At 37.0% G+C, this 21,182-nt stretch overlaps 1 pseudogene; it reads left to right on the plus strand.

Annotated features, from left to right (window-relative positions):
* The first annotated feature begins 741 nt into the window (after window positions 1-741).
* On the plus strand, window positions 742-2,977 carry LOC145109325 (receptor-like protein kinase FERONIA pseudogene; annotated as a pseudogene).
* Window positions 2,978-21,182: the final 18,205 nt, after the last annotated feature.

A 21,182-nucleotide genomic window follows, 5' to 3' on the forward strand; every position in this document is an offset into this window, starting at 1 on the left:
CTACAGTGTCGTCTTCTCCGGCAGAACTCCGGTGCTACAGTGTTGTCTTCTCCGGCGGAACTTCGGTGCTACAGTGTCGTCTTCTCCGGCGAAACTGGTTTTTCCGGTAACTATTCCGGCAACCTTTGACCGACGATTTGGACGTCTTCCGGTGGTCAAAAAATTCAGAAAAAAATATTTTCGGAATCTTCGGAACGAGACCTTTCCAACATTATACACCAAAATCGTTTTTGACGAAAAAAAATTTCGACCAAAAAACTGAAAATCACCTTCTGGAGCTAAAACCTTGCTCTGATACCACTTGTTAGGATCGAGACACTTAACACACCACTCTAAACACACGAACAACAAAGATTTAAGGTGGTTCGGTCTATTTCTGACCTACATCCACACGAGGTAACTAGGAGTTTATATTTCTTGGTGCTAATCTGCACTCACTCTTTGTTGCTAATTTTTACAATACAGATGAGACTCATATATAGAGTCTGAAGTAAACAATTGAACAAGAAAAGCAGCCATGAAACATGCATCCGGGAAATATGGATCACCTCTCATTTTCCACCTTTTTGACTTGCTTTTCAACCACTAATATTTGAGGGGTATCATGATTTCTGCCACTAATATTTGAGTGGCTTCACCTACTCAACACAAACAGAACCACCACGTCCTTTTTATCCACTCCCGCAGCCCAATATCCTCCACCGCCGGAAATCCTTTACAGCACCGCTCGTCTCTTTAACACTTGTTCATTCACCTACAAGTTTCCCGTTTCGCAAGGCCCTAAATTCTTCCGCCTCTATTTCTATCCTGCCACCTATTCCGACCTCAGCTCAAACCAGTCCTTCTTCTCCGTATCATCGAATGGTTACTCTCTCATGACCAACTTCAGCGCTTTCCTGACCGCTTCCTTTCTCTCCGAAGCAAGCTTTGTCAAAGAATTCATCGTCTATGTAAAAGACACAGAATTCCTAAACGTTACATTTTTTCCCTCACCCAACTCATATGCCTTCATCAATGGTATTGAAATCGTTTCTATGCCGGAAAAACTGTATTTTAAAGCCAATAAATTTAAATACGTCGGTCAAAATTCAGGATCCGTCATTGATAACTTCACTGCTCTTGAAAGCATTTACCGTCTTAACGTTGGCGGGGAGCACATTTCCAGTAACGCTGACACCGGGATGTATCGATCATGGGATGGAGATGAAAATTACTTATTACAAACGCTTGGGTTAACACCTACGACTCGAACTCCGATCACGTACACCACGGACACACCCAATTATACCGCACCTGAGCTAGTTTATCAAACCCAAAGGAGCATGGGCAACCTATTGAAGTATTATAATCTGACATGGCTACTTCCAGTTGATTCTGGGTTTAATTACATGCTCAGACTCCATTTTTGCAATATTATATCAAATTATACGACCAAGGGACAGATGATTTTTAAAATTTTCATTAATAATCAAACTGCTGAAAATGAAGCCGATCTATTCGAATGGACTCAAGGTAGCGGGTATCCTGTATACAAGGATTACGGTGTGTATGCCAATGACCTAGATGGCCAGGGAAGCAAGCAAGATTTGTGGCTCGCATTGCGTCCTAATGAAGAATCTGAGAAATACGATGATGGTTTTTTAAATGGTTTGGAAGTCTTCAAGTTGAACATGAGTGGTAATCTTTCTAGCCCCAACCCTGGACTTAGTTCTACAACCCCACAAACAAGGCCGGCATCTCCCGTCAAAGGGAACAAGAAGGAAACTCCATATGCTATGATAGCTGAAGGTGTTGGGGGAGGAATAGTCTTGTTTTCTTTTATTATTCTTATAGTTTTATGGTGGCGAAAGAGAGCAATCCACAAATCCTCTTATTGTCCAACTTCAGGTGAATCAAAGTCTACAAAGTCCTTTCAATCATCACTGCCATCTGATCGTTGTCGTCAATTTACACTTAAAGAAATGAAAGCTGCTACCGATGAATTCCAAGAAAGTTATGTCATAGGCAAAGGTGGGTTTGGTAAGGTGTACAAAGGGTACATGGATAAGGAAACAACCATCGTAGCTATCAAAAAGCTCAACCAATCATCAAGCCAAGGTTTGCACGAATTCCAGACAGAGATCGCGATGCTATCTAAACTACGCCATGTCCATCTAGTGTCACTGGTCGGATACTGTGACAATGATGGAGAGATGATATTAGTGTATGAATACATGGCTAATGGTACTCTACGTGAACATCTCTACAAGACATCCAACCCTCCTTTGTCATGGAAAACACGTCTTCATATTTGCATTGGGGCAGCCAAAGGGTTACATTATCTCCACACGAGTGGAAAACGCACAATAATTCACAGAGATGTCAAGTCCACAAATATTTTACTTGATGAAAAATGGGTGGCTAAGGTATCTGATTTCGGTTTGTCAAAGCTCGGGTCCAAAGACCCTTCTCAAACACATGTTAGCACGTTAGTGAAGGGTAGTCTTGGGTACATAGATCCCGAATATTGCAAAACAAAACACCTCACTGACAAGTCTGATGCGTATTCTTTTGGGGTGGTTCTCTTTGAAGTGTCGTGCGCAAGACCTGTTATATCTCCACAGCTGAGTGACGACCAGGTGAGTTTGGTAACATGGGGCAAGTCTTGCTATAGAAGGGGAACCTTGCATGAAATTATTGATCCAAAGCTAAGTAGTGAGATTGCACGTGGGTGCTTACTGAAGTTTGGAGAAATAGCAAATAATTGCTTGCATGAGGAAGGGACTGAACGACCCTCTATGGAGGATGTCGTATGGGGACTCGAGTTTGCATTGAAGCTACAACACGCTGCTGATGAGGCCATGTCAGAAAATCAAGAACTTCCATTTTTGATGAACGGAGAGGGGATGGTAAGCGATTGACGTTACACATTTGAAAGTATATCTATACACTATACATATGAAATGTTGTCTCTTTTAAGCTTTTATGACGATCCATTTGAACTTGGGTATTAATAATTAATTGGTAAATAAACCTCCAATGGGACATGTGTGTTGGTCTCTAAGGCTGCTCAGAGTTGTGCCAAGGTCGCCGAACTCCACATCAACAAAAGGGGGGGGGGGGGGGGGGGGGGGTAAGAATGATACTCGGCATTTGGTCACCGAGTTGTCGAGCCGAGCTCGGCATGCCGAAGGCTCGGTCGGGTGTTGGTGAGGTCGCCGAGCCCATACTGTCCGGCCTAAGTGTGTGGAGACCACAAACTACAAGAAATATGGGAAACAGTGACCATAGAAGAAGATGCAGGCATTAGTGGCGACACCTGTCATGTCGTCACTAATGCCCCTATCGATGTCGCTCTCGCTTGGTTACTAATGCCAATAAAAAAATCATGCTATTACACTCCCTACACATTTTTCATATGGTTGCTAATGTTTTGCCATCACTAATACATGTTGTCGGTAATGCTACTAACTGTCGGCTCTAATGCTCACATCGTCACAAAAAGTGTCACCACTATTACTCACGATCTATGTGCTCTCTTGTGTATTTAGGCCAAAGGCCGGTCCTGATGATTCAAATGCCCAGAACAAGGCGAATAAAAAAGGCCCTTAGGCCTTAACGTCTAACGAATTCAATTACATAAACTAATTTTTTATTAAAATGACAATAAACTTTATAGCAATAAACATAACAAAATCATAGTAGACAATAGTCATTATATGAATTCTCAATACTAGAACAAAAAACAACCTAGATACTCATTACTCAATTCTGAATTCTAGAACAAAACACAAACTAGATACATGAATGTTGAATGAAATTGACTGAATTCTATTATTCTAAAACTTGATAAGTGATAACATATACTCTCTCCGTCCCAAAATTATAGTCAATCTTTCTTTTTCGGTTTGTCCCAAAATAATAGTCCACTTCTAAAAATAAATAACATTTTTACCAAAATACCTTCTCATTATTACTTAACCAACTAAGCATTTAATGGAACATTAAATGCAAAGTAAGGAAAAAACTGTCATTTTATTAAATAAAGTTAGTGATAATTAATGTTTTTCTTAATATGTGTGTTTTTTCTCTATGGACAATAATATTGGGACGGAGGGAGTATAATATATTCTTGATTTCTTGTTTTACTGTAAAAAGACAAAAAAATATATCATATAAACTAAAAGTATAAAACTAGAATTTAATTTTGCAGGAAATACCAAATTACAACCAACAATAAACAAAACTAAACAAAACAATTCTGATAACCAATTCTCAATTCTGCAGACTAAAAATTCAATTCGGGTTTGAGACTTTGAGTGTTTGACTGTAAAATTAGACCTTACCTGATTAGCAATTAGTGATCGATGGTCGCTGACTCGCTGGAATATTGGATAAAGCGTCGAAGCTTAATAATCAATTGCAATCGTTTCTGCCTTCTGTTTTGGCGTTCGTTTTTCCACTTTTTTAGTTTTGGCGTTTGTTTTCCACTTTTTTGGTTTTGGCGTTCGTTGCTTTCTTGGCTTCTTGCGTAATGCGTACGTCCCAATTCCCTGATAGCCTGGTCGAATTACAAAAGTGGACCGGACAAATGGATTAATGGACTAATACTCTCAATACTCAGATAAAAAAAATGGGACCCATAAAACAATGGGCCCTGTGCCTTTGTCCTACTTGCCCATGGCCTTCTCCGGGCCTGTTTAGGCCCTCCATCTTGAAAACAATCCAAGGGTAAGCCAGGGCCATATTCTCACTACAAAATATATTCTCATTACAAAAAAAATGTCACTAAAAGGCTTAATAAAACCTTTTAATTGTACTTTTCGGTTTTGACGGTATAGCATCCTGAGACTATAGTGACACTTGTTTATTTGCTATACTAGAATACAAGTTTTTTGTAACATATATTTTGTGAATGTAATACTAGTTCAATTATAGATTTTATGTTGTTTTAGTGATATTTATTTAATTGCCACGATACAGTAAAGATTTTTGGGGCTTATGTCCTTAAATACAAATGTGATTTTATACTACTAACAGCGACACATACTTTTGCTATAATATAAAATAAATAAGCTTAATTAAATTATAATCCTTGCAAAATAATAAAAATTCAATTGTTTAACATCACTACCAAGTAAGTTTATATATATATATATATATATATATATATATATATATATATATATATATATATATATGGAAAAGTTCAATAGAGAACCATTATTAATCAAGGAACCAAGGAACCAATCTAAAGCGTCGTAATTTAAAACGATCAACGGCAAAAGGAAAGGTTGTAAAATTTTATAATGGTCGCACATGTACCGGATTATAACAAAACCCACTTCCTTTTTTTCATTTAAAATTTTTTTTAGGCCAAGTTTTTTATCGAAAAAAAAACCGAATATATCGTTGTTCACGATTTTTCGTCCTCTTTCTATAGAGATCCATGATGATATATAAAAAACGAACTTTTTTTTTCGAAAAAAACCCACTTAATTTTCTTAGTTTTTTCAATATTTAAGTTTATTTTTATAAAAAAAAACTAATTATACCAAAAATATTAATTTTTTGTACTCTATTAATAAACATCAACACCGATTTAAAAAAAAAAAAAATACCTCGAACAGTGTAGATTCACACTGTGAATCTAAACTGTAAATATTTTAATTTTTAATATTCCCAATATGAAAAATCTCGAACAGTTCAGATTCACATTGTGAATCTGAATTACTATTATGCACACTGTGAATCTAAGAAGGTTCACAAAAAAAAAAAAACCTCGATCAGTGTAGATTCACACTGTGAATCTAAACTGTAAATATTTCAAATTTTAACATTCACAATGTGAAAAAGCTCCGATCAGTTCAGATTCACACTGTGAATATGACTTATTATTATGCACACTGTGAATCTAAGGAGGTACACAATATGAATCTGAACATGTTTATAATATGAATCTGAACAGGTTCACAATGTGAATTTGAACTGAAATATCGTTTTTTTTTTTTTTTTTTTTTTTTTTTTTTTTTTTTTTTTTTTTTTAACGTGAATATGAATCTATGTTTAAAAAGTACAAAAAATATGAATTTTGATATATTTATTAAATTTTTTTCTATAAAAAATAGACCTTAATTTTTTTCATCAAAGAAAATGAAGTGAGTTTTTTTCGAAAAAAAAAGTTCGTTTTTTATATATTATCATGGATCTCTATAGAAAGAGGACGAAAAATCGTGAACAACGGTATACTCGGTTTTTTTTTTTGATAAAAAACGTGGCCTAAAAAAAATTTTAAACGAAAAAAAGTGGAGGGTTTTTTTCTAAATGGTGGATTTTATGGTATAATCCGGTGTGTGTGCGTCCAATGTCAAAGTGTACATCTATTTCCTTGGCCGTTGATCGTTATGATTTCCGACGCTCACGATTGGTTCCTTGGTTCCTTGGTTAATTATGGTTCTCTATTGAACCTCACCCTATATATATATATATATATATATATATATATATATATATATATATATATATATATATATATATATATATATATATATATATATATATATATATATATATATATATATATATATATACATATATTCCGGATCTGGTAGGAACCCAAAAATTGGTAGGAACCGCGATAACTATTTTTCACAAATCATTTCGTTAAGGGCACAAACGCCACATACATTTAATTGGACGTGACGCGTTCGCATGCGTCGCACGTGCAGAGAACATAATACGGACTTGAGAGAATAATCATGTATGACGAAGGTCCATAGAAAGTCATTTAAATGAGTTTTTCTTTTCTTTTTCATTTATTTTGTTTTTTTTTTCATTTTTTATTAACATTTTTATTTTTTGTTAAAAGAAATCATTTTTTTTAAATAGATATGTGCTCGGTTTTAACGTTTTTAACTTTTTTCGTTTTTTAAATTTTTTTTGTTTTTTTTAAATTTTTTTTCGTTTTTTTAAAAAAAATATTATTTTTTCTTTTTTTAATAACTTTACTACATACTTGAAGATAGTAGGGTTTTTTTTGTTTTTTTTTTATTTTATATTTTTTGCTTTTTTTTTTTTTTTTAAAACTAAATGTCGGTTTGAGTTTTTAATGATTAACAATTATGAAATTTTAAATAAGAAGAATAATAATGATCATAATATCTTTCGTTCAAACTTTTTTTTGACTCATATTATTTTTGAATCATAAAATTGTAATCATAGTATTTTGAATAGCATGCATTATATATTTTTGGATCATAATATAGTGAATTAAATAAAGTATTTGTTCAATACAACATTCTTATCATTATATTTTTTGAGTCATTTTATTTTTAATCATAAAAAATATAATAATTAAGAATCATTAAATATTTGAATCAAAATATTTTTAGATCATAACAAGTTAAGAATAAAAAATATATTGAATCATAATATTTTTGAATTATAAATATTTTGAATCGTCTCTATTTGGATCATATTATATTCAACAATTTTTTTAAAAACTTTTAATCTTTTAAAATCAAGTTTGGTATCTAAAACACCTTATTTTTTAAATAAAAAAAATTTACAAAGTCATTAGAATAGTGAGTAGAAGTACTCCTTAAATTCTTATAATATTTGGAAGAAAAAAAATTTCTAGATTTTTTTTATAAATATAAAAATAATTTTTTTAAAAAAAATTCATGATTGTGCTCATTTTGTAGATAATTAACTTTTAAGAGCTTTCGGCTTTTCAAATTTTTGTTTCAAAGAAACAAAAAGTTATTGTCGAAAAACTAAGTGGGTAGAAAAAAAAACTCACCAGCCAATAAGCGTTGGACACTTGTCATGCTGGAGAGTGGGCGACGTGTCAGCTCCTAGAGAGACCGCATGGACAAATTTTCCTTTTATTTTTTTCTTTTAATCTTTTTACTTTTATCACTTATAGTCTTATACCCTCCAAATAATTAACCTTCCCCGAAAATTATCAAAATCTAGCAATTAATTACGAAAATGTCATATCATCTCGCAAGATTTTGACGATAAATAAACTCAAATCCTGACCATTTATTTTTTCAAACTTAAACCAAAAAATTGTCCTCGCAGTTCTTACCATTTTTTGAGTTCCTACTTGATATATATATATATATATATATATATATATATATATATATATATATATATATATATATATATATATATATAGAGAGAGAGAGAGAGAGAGAGAGAGAGAGAGAGATAGAAAGAGAGAGAGAAAGAGAAGTTGGATCGAGTGAGAACTCAAAAATAAGTGAGGACTGCGAGTACAAATCTTTGACGCAAGATTGAAACAATAAAAGTGTAACATCCCGACTCGCAGGTATAATATTTAATTAATTTATATTCATGTTGTCAGAGCAACTCGACGAGTTGGAGGCCTCAACTCACCAAGTAGAGAGTTTAAATGGCCGCATGATTTTTAGAGTCTACTCGACGAGTTGGAGGACCCAAACTTGACGAGTAGGTGTTGAGTGTGAAAACCTTAATTTTTAGGGTTTGTACCCTATTTCAAGGACCTTAAGCCTTCATTTCCGCCTCCCTTATCATTCTGACACACTGAGAGAAAGCCTAATCGAGTTGTATTCATCTGTGAGAGAGAGAAAGGCTAAGATTGTATGTTCTAGTGCACTTTTGGAAGGAGATTGAAGAGCAAAAGGATTGGAACGAGAAGAAGCCCTTGGATCCGGTGTTCTCTTAGTGCTAGCTGCTATTTGGAGGTAAAAAGCTATCACCTTGATCATTGTTTGGTTAGATCTCTTCTCTAGGGAGTTTATGGCCATTTCCATCCTTTCTTTGGGCCCTTAAGTCATTTGAGCTTGCCATGGAGTTGAGACTTTAGATCTGGACAGTATGAGGTCCCTTGGGCCTAAACATTCAAGCTTTATCAAGCTATTGGCCAGCTTCCATGCATTAAACCCTCTATAGAGCTTGTTTTGGCATTTTGAGCCCTAGATGCCATGCATGGACGTAAAGCTTATAGCTTTACGTGATACTTCATCCTTGGAAGGCGAGATCTAGAGTATGGGGCCTTAGTTCTGCTTAAAAACGTCTAAATGTGAAAATGGACTAAAGGGACTCGACGAGTGGATGAGCCAACTCGACGAGTCGGTTAGGGTTTTCCCCAATAGTCTGGACGCAGGCAAACTCGATAAGTTGATGAGACAACTCGACGAGATGAGTTGGAGTTTTCCCAGTTTGTCTGAGAACAAGAGGAACTCGACAAGTCGCATAGATGCACTCGACGAGTTGGGTCAATATTGACTGTTGAATCGAGTGTTGACTTTCGTTGACTTTTAGGGTTTGGTCAAATTATGGATTATGGAGACCATGGAGGGGTGAAATGGTCTTTCACCCTTTTCGAGAGTTAGAAAAGGGATTATCTTAACATCTTTAGTGTGGTTGTTATAAAGTGTTAATTAGAGATGATTATGATATGTAGACGGAGTCTAGACCGATCGTTGAGTACGAGACCTACTTGCTTACTTACGAGGTGAGTCTTCTCACTATACTTACCTGAGTGGTGAAATTATGTGACCGGAGGGTCTTATATGCTTATACTGAGTTATTTGATATTCTGCATTTGTCTTTGTGATATATGCTGTATATTATTGCTATGCCTTATTGAGTTAGGATCGGAGGGTCCAAGCAGAGTTGTGAGACCGGAGGGTCTTCACTGAGACACATTGACCGGATGGTTCTTATCGAGATATATCCATGATGGGCTATTTATATGTGTGTGGTATTTTGGGGAACTAACTAAGCTTTGTGCTTACAGTGTTGTGTGATATGCGTTTCAGGTACCTCACATGATCGCAGGAAGGCGCCAACTTGATTGTACACATCATTTTGAGATTATGGTGTTTGAGGATTCTGGCATATTATCAAACATTTTGTTGTCTTGTGTTTTGAACAACTTATACATTTGGGTTTTGGAAACTGTGAGACTGTGTTTATGTGGTTTTAAAAATGAAAAATTTGTTTAAAAATTTAGAGTGTTACAAAAAGGTGGAGATTTTATTTTATTTATCGTCAATATCTTGTGTGATGATATGGTGTTTTAGTAATTATATGCGAAATATTGATAATTCCCGGGAAAGGCTAAAAAGTTTGGGGTTAAAATGGAAGAGGGAAAAGCAAAAAAATGTGTATGTCTAGCTTCCCACTCATTTTTTCTCTCTGCCACATGTCCCTAATCCAATAGGTGATGGATTTTTTTTCCATCTAATTTATTTTTGGGCATAATATTTCTTTTCTTTGAGAAAAACAATCTGAAAAAACCAAAGTGCTTAAAATTTAATTCTCTACAAAATAAAAATAATCATGAAAATGAGAAAAAAATAAATTTTTTATTTTTTATTTTTTATTATAAAAAAAACCAGAAAAAAAGTTCTCCAAAAATCATAAAAGTTTAAAGGATAGTTCTACTTATTATACTAGAGACTTTGTAAAAAAAGTTTTTTTAAAATAAATTTTTAAAGTGTTTATTTTTAATTTTAAATAAAATATATAACGTCCTATTTTCGCAACAATTTTTTTTTATTTTTATTAAAGTAAAACTTCCCAATTATAAAACCATTTTAAGAAAACCATTTATTCCCAATTACATTTATTGAAAATCAGAGTATTATAATGAACGTGGAATCCTCAATGTCGCTGATAAGTGTGTACAGTCCTGTAACATCCATAAAAATCACAATAAATTTAAACTTTAAAATCAACCCAAATTCATTAAATGTCTACAACTCATAGTTTTCAAAACATTTTTCAAACATCAGAGTCTCCCAAAATCATAAGTCATAAACAAGAGGATGTGTACGGTCCCGCCTTCGCCTTCTCGTGGTCATCTAAAGTACCTGAAACATACCCCAAAAATTGTAAGCCAAGACTTAGTGAGTTTCCCCCAACGTACCACCACTTAAACATAATAACAAATGTGACATCCCCAAAATAACGGTCAGAAAAGACCGGTTTCATTTATGCTTTTAAATAACATCAGAGTAATCCTTTGATTAAAAGAGTTGCGGAATTTGTTCCCAAAACGAAATATGATAAAAATTTATCAAAGTATTTCATAAAGAAATGTATTTTCATTATATAACAAAATCTCGGGATGTCATGTTCCGATACAGACCAAAAACATAAACAATACAAAATAGACCTTACAACAGTTATACATAACTACATGTCTATAATCCAAAAATATCTTGACAAAGTCATCTAACTTATGCCCTTGCGCCACTACCTGTAATACAAAGAAACTGAGTGGGTCAGGCTTGGGAGCCTGGTGAGCATATAGGGTTTTCAACCTGCAATAAATAATTATATTTACTTTCACCAACCAACAATAACCCGATTACCCATTCCCGTTATCCTCACTTTACGTCCCTAAAACAACATCTATCTCAAGGGACCTAATCTAAGATTTTCATCGGGACGAACATTACTGCAAAGGGGTTTCCTTAACAATAGATGTCCTAAAGGCAACCATGAGGGGGATAGAGTACACCGGTGAACACATCGTTCACAACACCTACAGGTTATGAGCCTGCTAGCGTTCCACAGGACTGTCTAGAAAGAGTCTGTGGTCATTATCCATACTCCACTGAATAACTAGATCAACAACAACAACATCGAGGCCTCTCATCTGTTTATCACACATCAACTATCTACCCATGTTCTACCCAACATTTTAGTAGATAAAAAAAAATATATTTTTATAAATAGTTTAAACCCTGTATAGTATTCTCATTCAATACATATTCCAAACAACAGATGAGACACATACACATAACACGTATTTCATAGAGAATAAATCATATCTATGAGATAGAAGAAAGTGAATATACATTCACACATATAACAACAAAATATACACATAACAGGTATTTCGTATAAAATACTTCATAATTATGCGTTAGGAGAAAGTAACTACACACTCACTTGATCAGAAGATGATCGGACAGCACTACGGCTTGCAGAAGTAGTATTCTTCGGTAGATCTGGAAGATCTTCACAAAAACCGGGCTTCTCGCGGGCAGAGCTTCGGCTCGGGAATTGCACTTCTCGGGATCTTCGGGGCTTCGGGACTTGCTTCGGGGCTCGGGATTAATACCGGGGCTTCGGGATATTTCTTGCACGTAAAACGGGGTAAAAACGCAAGAGGAAGGAAGAATGGAGCAAAAGATCCCAGCTGGCCTCGCATGCCTTTTATAGAGGCTGAAGCCTCGCATTACGCTGGGCGTAATGCTCAGTACGCGGGGCATACGCTTCGGATCGTCACTGCATGCGTCATCGGAGCACTCGAGTGCGAGGCGGGTCACGCTTCGGTGTACGCTGGGCGTAGTTCGGATCAGATCGGTGACTCCTTCGGATATCTATCCGATTTAAAGATTAATTAATAAATATTAATTATTTAAAAACTTCAGAAATTCATATCTTCCTCATACGAACTCCGTTTTTGACGTTATTTATATCCACGCGTAGGTGAGACTACGCTCTACAACTTTCGTTTAGACTCCATCGGCTAATTTTGATTTATTTTTTATTATTTATTTTTAGTAGGCCGGGACAGGAAAACTCCGTTATAAATTCATAACTTCTTCATCTGACGTCCTTTTTCGTCTGTCTTTTTACCATTGCACTACTATCAACGAGATCTTCGATTCTCGTTTAGATTTGGGCATTCTTTTTATGCACGCTCTCGTTTTAACGTATTCTACGACTTTCGTTTAGATTACTAAGGCTAGATATCGCTCTATCTTAAATTCTTATTTTACGTCCTTCAGCGTCGTGCCGGTTCTGTCGCGAAACTTCGACAGATCTTAACTTCTTCGTTATAATTCGGATTTCGGCATTCTAGATATATTCGGAAACCTCGTTTCAACTACTACAACATTATCCATAGATATCGAGCTTATCTAACATTTCATTTTGACGCTTATTTTTTTATTCTTAATTTAATTAAGACACACAATTAAGCACAAAACACAAAATACTCAAATAATACACTTCTATTATTTCAAAATGAGTTACAAAGGTTAACCTAGACTAATATATAAACATTAATGACAAGCCCAGAAACACAGGCGTTACAATTCTCTCCACCTTAGAATGATTCCGTCCCCGGAATCACACACCAACAAACAAATGCGGATAGCGACCCATCATGTCACTCTCCGTCTCCTAGGTGAGATTCGGCCCATTCGTGTGTTTCCATCGGACAAGCACTAACTCGACCATCTTGCGTCGCAACTTCTTACTCTTTCAGTCAACGATTGCCTCTGGTTCTTCAATCAAACTTTTGTTCTCATCGATTCTCAACTCCGAAAGTGGAATCATGTCGGGAACTTCTCCCGTGAACTTTCTCAAATAACACACATGGAAAGTGTTATGAATTCCATTCAGTTCTTCTGGTAGTTCGAGCTTGTAAGCTTGGTTCCCAATCCTTTGAAGAACTTTAAACGGTCCAATAAACCTTGGACTTAATTTTCCCCTTTTACCAGATCTTATAAGTCCCTTCCACAGCGAGACTTTAAACAAAACCGAATCTCCAACTTCAAAAGTCATCGGTCTTCGCTTGTTGTCAGCATAGCTCTTTTGACGATCCTGAGCTGCTAACATTCTCTCCCTAATTATTTTCAACTTTTCAGCAGTTTGATGGACTATCTCCGGTCCCATAAACTGCTTTTCCCCAGCCTCAAGCCAACAAGACGGCGTACGACACTTCTGTCCGTACAAAGCTTGATAAGGTGCCATCTTAATGCTCGAGTGGAAACTATTATTGTAGGAGAATTCCACCAAAGGTAAATGTTCATCCCAGTTACCTTGGAATTCCAGGGTACATGCTCTCAGCATATCTTCAAGTGTTTGTATCGTCCGTTCGCTCTGACCATCAGTCTGTGGATGGTAAGCTGTACTCAAACACAACTTGGTACCCAATTCCTCTTGTAGACTTCTCCAAAATCGTGAGGTGAAACGGCTGTCACGATCTGACACAATCGTTAACGGAACACCGTGAAGCCTCACAATTTCCTTCACGTAAGAATTTGCAAGCTTATCCATAGACCATTTGTCATTGGCTGCTATGAAATGCGCACTCTTAGTTAAGCGATTAACGACCACCCAAATCATGTCGTGACCATTCTTTGTTCTGGGTAGTTTAGTGACAAAATCCATAGCAATGTCTTCCCATTTACCCATAGGCACAGGTAAAGGTTCTAAACTCCCGTATGGTTTCTGATGTTGTGTCTTGACTCTCGCACAAGTCACACACTCGACCACATACTTTGCAACATCAAGCTTCATCGTCGGCCACCAGTAGTAGGGTTTCAGGTCCCTATACATTTTAGTGCTACCGGGATGAATCGAGTACATGGTTTTGTGAGCTTCTTCCATCAGAAGATCTCTGACTCCTCCTGTCTTAGGTATCCAAATCCGATCTTGGAACACCTTCAGTCCATGACTGTTTATACCGAACACCAACGTTTTTCCCAAACGTTCTTCCTTTCGGTCATTCTTCTCAGAAGCTTCCTCTTGAGCTTTCTTTATACTTTCTACTATTGTTAAGACAACTTCAATTCTCAACGCTCTTGTTGGGGTGCAAAGTTCTTCATGTATGACTTTGTAATGGTTTGACTCTTGTAGACCCACTTGCATGTGGTGCATTAGCCTTTAGACCCATGTGTTAGTGAGAGTGAGAGAGAGACATGTAAACACCTCTATAAATAATGGGTTCATACCACATGAAGAGGTGTGCTTGAGAGGTGTAAAGGTTGAGTGTGTGAGTGTGTGTTATTTATGTAGATGTAGATCTACGTCCCTTTTTGTAACACAATACATATTCAATACATCTCTTGAACACCCAAATCACCATGTTCAATTGTGTAAACTTTAATTCCGCATGCCAAACCATGTTCTTTGTCACTACAATTGGTATCAGAGCGGGTCTTCAAGATCAAGGTGATTTTTGAAGAACGATTCTCGGTTTGGCAACTTTTATCGCAATTTGGAACAATTTTGGTGAGTCTCTCTCTATGATCTCTCATAATATTTGATTCATGCGTTGCGTTCTTGATTCATGATCGTTTGACTCGTTGGATCAAATTTTTCTTGAAAAACCCATTTGTTGTGATCCAATAATTTTTTGTTGATCAAGTCCCGATCCAATCCTATTCGTTTGTTCGATTCGATTTTCAATATGCAAGTGTTCCTTTGAATTCAGATTTAAGCCCAAAATTCATTTTATGATCTAAATTTCGAATCTTCACTGATTACATTTGAGCCCAATTAAAATTCGTGTTACTGTTCATGCGAATTGGTGTTTAAGCCCATCCTGTTGATTCATAATTTGAGTCCCTATATTTTCCGTGATTTGATTTCATTGGAGCCCAAGAATTGATTAAATCATTTCGATACCCTTACAGTGTCTATTCTTCATCCAGCGCATTACCGAGTTGTACATTTGTTTCCAAAGTCTATTTCAGTTCTTCATCGGTTGCTCTTTCACAGATTGTTCATTACCGAGTTGTACATTTGTTTCCAATTTGCTCTTTCACTGATCGTCATCTCTAATAATCATTTGTTATTGATTGTTAATCTAAGTTTAGATATCGATTTTAGATGATGTGTATGTGATGAAATCAGATATGTTCGTATCTAAACTTTGAATTCGGAAATTGATTTTGAGCTTGTATAAATCTTGGACAAAAACACAATGAACAAGTAATGAAGATCTGTTCGTACAACTTGTTTTATCTGAACTTAAACTATAAAGTTTTCAATTTGTGTTTGTTTGCTGACAAATTCAAAAAGTCAAAGATAAGATGGGAAAGTCAAAATCGATGTTCTTATGAAATCAATACTAGAATCGATTAAAATGGAAGAGTTCTTTGTGATTTCGGAAGTTGTTGTTTGATGGGTATCGATTGGGAACGAATCAAATGGTGAAAAACTTTGATTTTTCAAAAAGTGAACATATGGGTTTTGGTTTTGATAAGACGATTTGGTTTAAGATTTGAAGGACTATTGCTTGTTGGTTTGAAATCGAGATCTGATTGTTTGTATGGGAAGATTATTTCGATTGTTGATGTACGAAGGGCTCTCGCATGGTTATGAACTGGGAAGCAAGGTCTGTTAATGGATATGTGATAATCAAATGATTGATCACGTTTGTTCATTGGCATCAACTGGAAAAGCGAAGCCTGTTTGGACTGTGATGAAATCGATTTGGACGATAGGGCTTTACATGGTTAATGAACGAAGGGTTAACGATTGATTTCTTCGAAAATTTGGGTTTGATGATCTGTAAAACGAAAATTTGATTTTGGGGTCCCTGTCATGTTAAGATTCGAAGATTTGGGGAATCGATGGTTTGGGAAGAACTGTAAGAACGAAGAATTTTTGGGTTGAATGTACGAAGTGAACAAATCCGATTCAGAGATATTCAGAGGTTACTGTACATTTAGAGGTCTTCGTATGCTTCGAATTCGTGTGTTTGGGAAAAATTTTGGGAAGATGATTTTTGTACGAAGATGAGAGAGAATGAAAATTCGTATGTTTGGATTATGATTTCGTGTGAATTGATGAAAATACATTTCAGGCCCCTGCAGTTTGTGCAAATTGACGCTTTCTACCCAGCTTTGGAAAAGGGGGAGAGTTTTGCATATTTTGTTGTTTTGGGCGCACCGGGTCACTGCAGAATTTTGAAATTGACAATTTCTACCCATTTTTGAGAAATTTTGTCAAAGGCGATCCGTGAACGACGATAAAAATTGATTATTTTTTGGATTTTCCGGATTGAAGCACAAAGTTTATGCCACATGTTAAGGGGGAGTTTTGACATGAAAAATTCCGAATAGAGCACGTTCTTTTTCCTTGGGAGTTTTATAATCAATTTTCGATTATAAAAAGGGGGAGAAGTTTTATATGGAAATTCGAACTTGAATTTTTCATATTACGCGGATTTGAAGACCGAAGTGATCTTGAAGTTTTGAAGCTTACGAAATGATGCAATTGGAAGCTCGGAAATGATTTATTTTCGAAATGGGTTTGGAATTATTGAAGATTTTTGGGATGTGTTTTTATGCGCAAATTTTGGGTGATTATTTGGAGTTAATCATTCGTTGCTGCTCGGTTTGTATGGTCTCACATCCTAGAGCCTAAATTGAAGAATCATGGAAGAATTGAAGATTGAAGTTCGTTTCGACATGTGTCACCTTTGAGGCTCGAACCGCGTAGTTGCTCGATTTTGGAAGATTTGAAGTGGGTCATCCATTCCTAACTTTGAGGGGGAGAATGTTGGGGTGCAAAGTTCGTCATGTATGACTTTGTAATGGTTTGACTCTTGTAGACCCACTTGCATGTGGTGCATTAGCCTTTAGACCCATGTGTTAGTGAGAGTGAGAGAGAGACATGTAAACACCTCTATAAATAGTGGGTTTATACCACATGTAGAGGTGTGCTTGAGAGGTGTAAAGGTTGAGTGTGTGAGTGTGTGTTATTTATGTAGATGTAGATCTATGTCCCTTTTTGTAACACAATACATATTCAATACATCTCTTGAACACCCAAATCACCATGTTCAATTATGTAAACTTTAATTCCGCATGCTAAACCATGTTCTTTGTCACTACAGCTCTTGGCCTCTTCCTTTCAAGATTGGCTTTCCGACTGAGAGCATCAGCAACAACATTTGCTTTACCGGGGTGGTAAAGTATCTCACAGTCGTAGTCCTTAAGTAATTCTAGCCAGCGTCGTTGCCTCATATTCAATTCTTTCTGATTAAAGAGATATTGGAGACTCTTATGATCAGTGAAAAGTTTGCACTTCGTGCCATAGAGGTAATGCCTCTGTATCTTTAGAGCGAAAACTATCGCCGCCAACTCCAAGTCATGAGTAGGGTAGTTCTTTTCATGCTCTTTCAACTGTCGAGACGCATATGCGATCACCCTTTCCCTTTGGGTCAAAACACAACCCAACCCAACACCTGACGCATCGCTATAAACAGCGAAGTCTTCAACTCCATCGAGTAGAGAAAGTATCGGTGCCTCGCATAGTTTCTTCTTTAGCTTCTCGAATGCTTCTTTATGCTTATCACTCCAAGCATAAGAAGCTCCTTTGTGGGTCAAAGCTGTTAATGGAGTAGCGATCGAAGAAAAGCCTTGGATAAACCTTCGGTAATATCCGACTAATCCTAAAAAGCTTCGGATCTCCATGGGACTTTTTGGTTGTTCCCACTTCATCACAGCTTCGATCTTTGCTGGATCAACCATTATCCCTTCTTGGTTGACCACGTGACCCAAGAATTGGACTTCTCGAATCCAAAAATCACATTTAGAGAACTTAGCATACAACTTCTCCTTCTTCAAGACTTCTAACACTTCTCGCAAGTGTCTGCCATGCTCCTCTTGGCTTTTCGAATAAATCAGAATGTCATCTATGAACACAATCACAGATTTATCAAGGAACGGATTACAAACTCTGTTCATTAAATCCGTGAATGTTGCGGGAGCATTGGTTAGTCTAAACGACATAACCAAGAACTCTCCATATCGCGTTCTGAATGCAGTCTTCTCTATATCCTGCTATCTTACTTTCAGCTGATGATACCCTGACCTTAGGTCGATCTTTGAAAAATAACTTGAACCTTGTAGTTGATCGAACAGGTCATCAATCCTCGGCAATGGATATCTATTCTTTTTCGTTGCCTTATTCAGCTCTCTGTAGTCAATGCGCATTCTCATACTCCCGTCTTTCTTTTTCATGAATAACACCGGATCTCCCCAGGGTGATGAACTAGGTATAATGAAACCTTTGTCCAATAACTCCTGAAGTTGCATCATTAGCTCCTTCATCTCCGTTGGTGCTAATCGATAAGGTGCTTTTGCTATAGGCATCGTCCCTGGTAACAAGTCTATTCTAAACTCCACTTGTCTATCAGGTGGTAATCCGGGAAGATCTTCGGAGAATACTTCCGGATAATCACACACGACAGGAATGCTCTGCATCTCCTTTTTCTCCTTCTTAGCATCGATCATGAATGCCAAATATGATGTACATCCTTTGGCCAAACACTTTCTGGATTTCATTAGCGAAATGATTCCAGAATTTACTCTGCATTTGTCCCCATACACCATAAATGACTCTTCCCCTGGCGGGTTTACTTTTACTATCTTCTTCTTGCATAAAATCTCGGCATCGTTGGTGCTAAGCCAATCCATTCCAAGCACGATGTCGAAACCGTTAAGTTCGATAGGCAATAATTCCTCGTGGAACTTATTCCCATTCAAATCAATTAAGACGTTTTTCATACGATGGCTAACAGGTACAAACTTGCCACTAGCAACTTCGACTAATAAAGCGTTATCTAGTCTATCGACAGGCAAAGCTAGTTTTCTACCAAATTAATGCGAAATAAAGGAGTAGTTGGCTCCAGAATCAAATAAAATTTGGGCAGGCAATTCGTTAACGAGAAAGGTACCTGAAGTGACATCAGCTTCATCTTTGGCAGCTTCCAGTGTCATCTGGAATGCTCTCGCCTTCGGCTTTGGCGGAATGTTGGGTCTTGCTGCCTCTTTCTTTTTCGGGCAGTCCCTAGACATGTGTCCCTCCTCACCACAACCATAGCAAACTTTCTTGGTGAGGGTGCATTCGTTCGCAAAATGCCCTGGCTTTCCACATTTGAAGCATGTGGCCACCACGTCACATTTTCCGTGATGCTTCTTCTTACATTTGTCGCACCATTTCGCTTCACCTCCTCCTCCTCTCAAACCAGACTTCGAGAACTTGTTTTTCTTGTTGGACCCCGAAGGTCCATCGAACTTCCTCTTTTCACCAACCTCTATCCTTTCCAGACCCTTTTCCTTCTGCTGGGCCTCCACATTCTTAGCTGCTCGAACAGCTGTTTTCAGAGTGGTTGCCATCTTCACTGTCGGGCCAAAGTCGGCAGGCAGTCCATTAGCGAACCTCTCAATCTTGGAGAGTTCCGTTGGCACTAGGTACGGAAATAACTTCATTTTCTCAGTGAATGCAGTAGCATAGTCGTCTATGCTCATTCTCCCCTTCTTCAAGTTTTGGAACTCATTGTTCAGATCAATCAGATCTATCTCTGAACAATACTGCACCCTTAGCTGTTCCAAGAACTCATCCCATGACATTTTCAGGGCTTCTCCTCGTGGCATAGTATCTGCCAACAACTTCCACCAGCTCAAGACTCCGGTCTTCAGTTGTCTAACTGCAAAGACAGTCTTCTGTTTGTTGCTACAGTCGCAACTTTCAAACACCATCTCCATTTCGGAGATCCAGTCCATTATCTCAACAGGCTTTGGGCTTCCAGAAAGACCTGGCGGCTTGGCGCCCAAGAAATTCTTGTACATTCGCCCATCCTTGTTGTTTCCCCTTTCCGAGTCATTCCTTTGTTCTCCTTGAGTCCCAACTTGACTCACAATGCGACTATTGTTCCCTTCCTCCGATTGCTCGGGAATCGGCTCAATGGGTATGATAGGTTCGTCCCTATTTCCATGCAACATCTGTTGCATTTCTTCCCTTTGTTCAGCTAACATAGCCCGAATCATGGCTTGCACTCCAGCCATGGTGATTGGTTCTGGTGCAGCAGCTACAACGGGTATTTGCTCAATCACTGGTTGTTGAGGCTGTTGATTCCTGTTTTTCGTTTGCGTTTCCAGCGCCACTTCTTGTTCTTGCCATCGTTGATCTATACACCGAACAAGGTGATTTAGATCCTTCTTCACGATAGATAATTATCCAAATCACTCCGAAACGTTTATATGCTAGTTCTAATATCGTCGACGCACGCTTAGAATCCTAAACACATAAGGTTTCTAGATCCGGTCGGCAACAGACCATAGATCCGAACAAACAATATCATATATATCAAACATATAGCATTTAGCACATAAAAGCATTTTAGGCAACTTTCCTAAAATAAACTAGTGCTCGTATCTAAAATATAACAGACACTATCTCAAAATCTTCACTTAGCATTCTAAGTTTAAGTCTAGAAATCCTACAAATTCCTAGTTCGCTTAAACTAATACTCTGATACCAACTGTGACATCCCCAAAATCACGGCCATAAAAGACCGGTTTCATTTATGCTTTTAAATAAAATCAGAGTAATCCTTTGATTAAAAGAGTTGCAGAATTTGTTCCCAAAACGAAATATGATAA

This window comes from Lactuca virosa, chromosome 4 (genome assembly GCF_052849685.1).
Source record: "Lactuca virosa cultivar CGN04683 chromosome 4, Lactuca_virosa_CGN04683_v6, whole genome shotgun sequence".
Taxonomy (NCBI): Eukaryota; Viridiplantae; Streptophyta; class Magnoliopsida; order Asterales; family Asteraceae; genus Lactuca; species Lactuca virosa.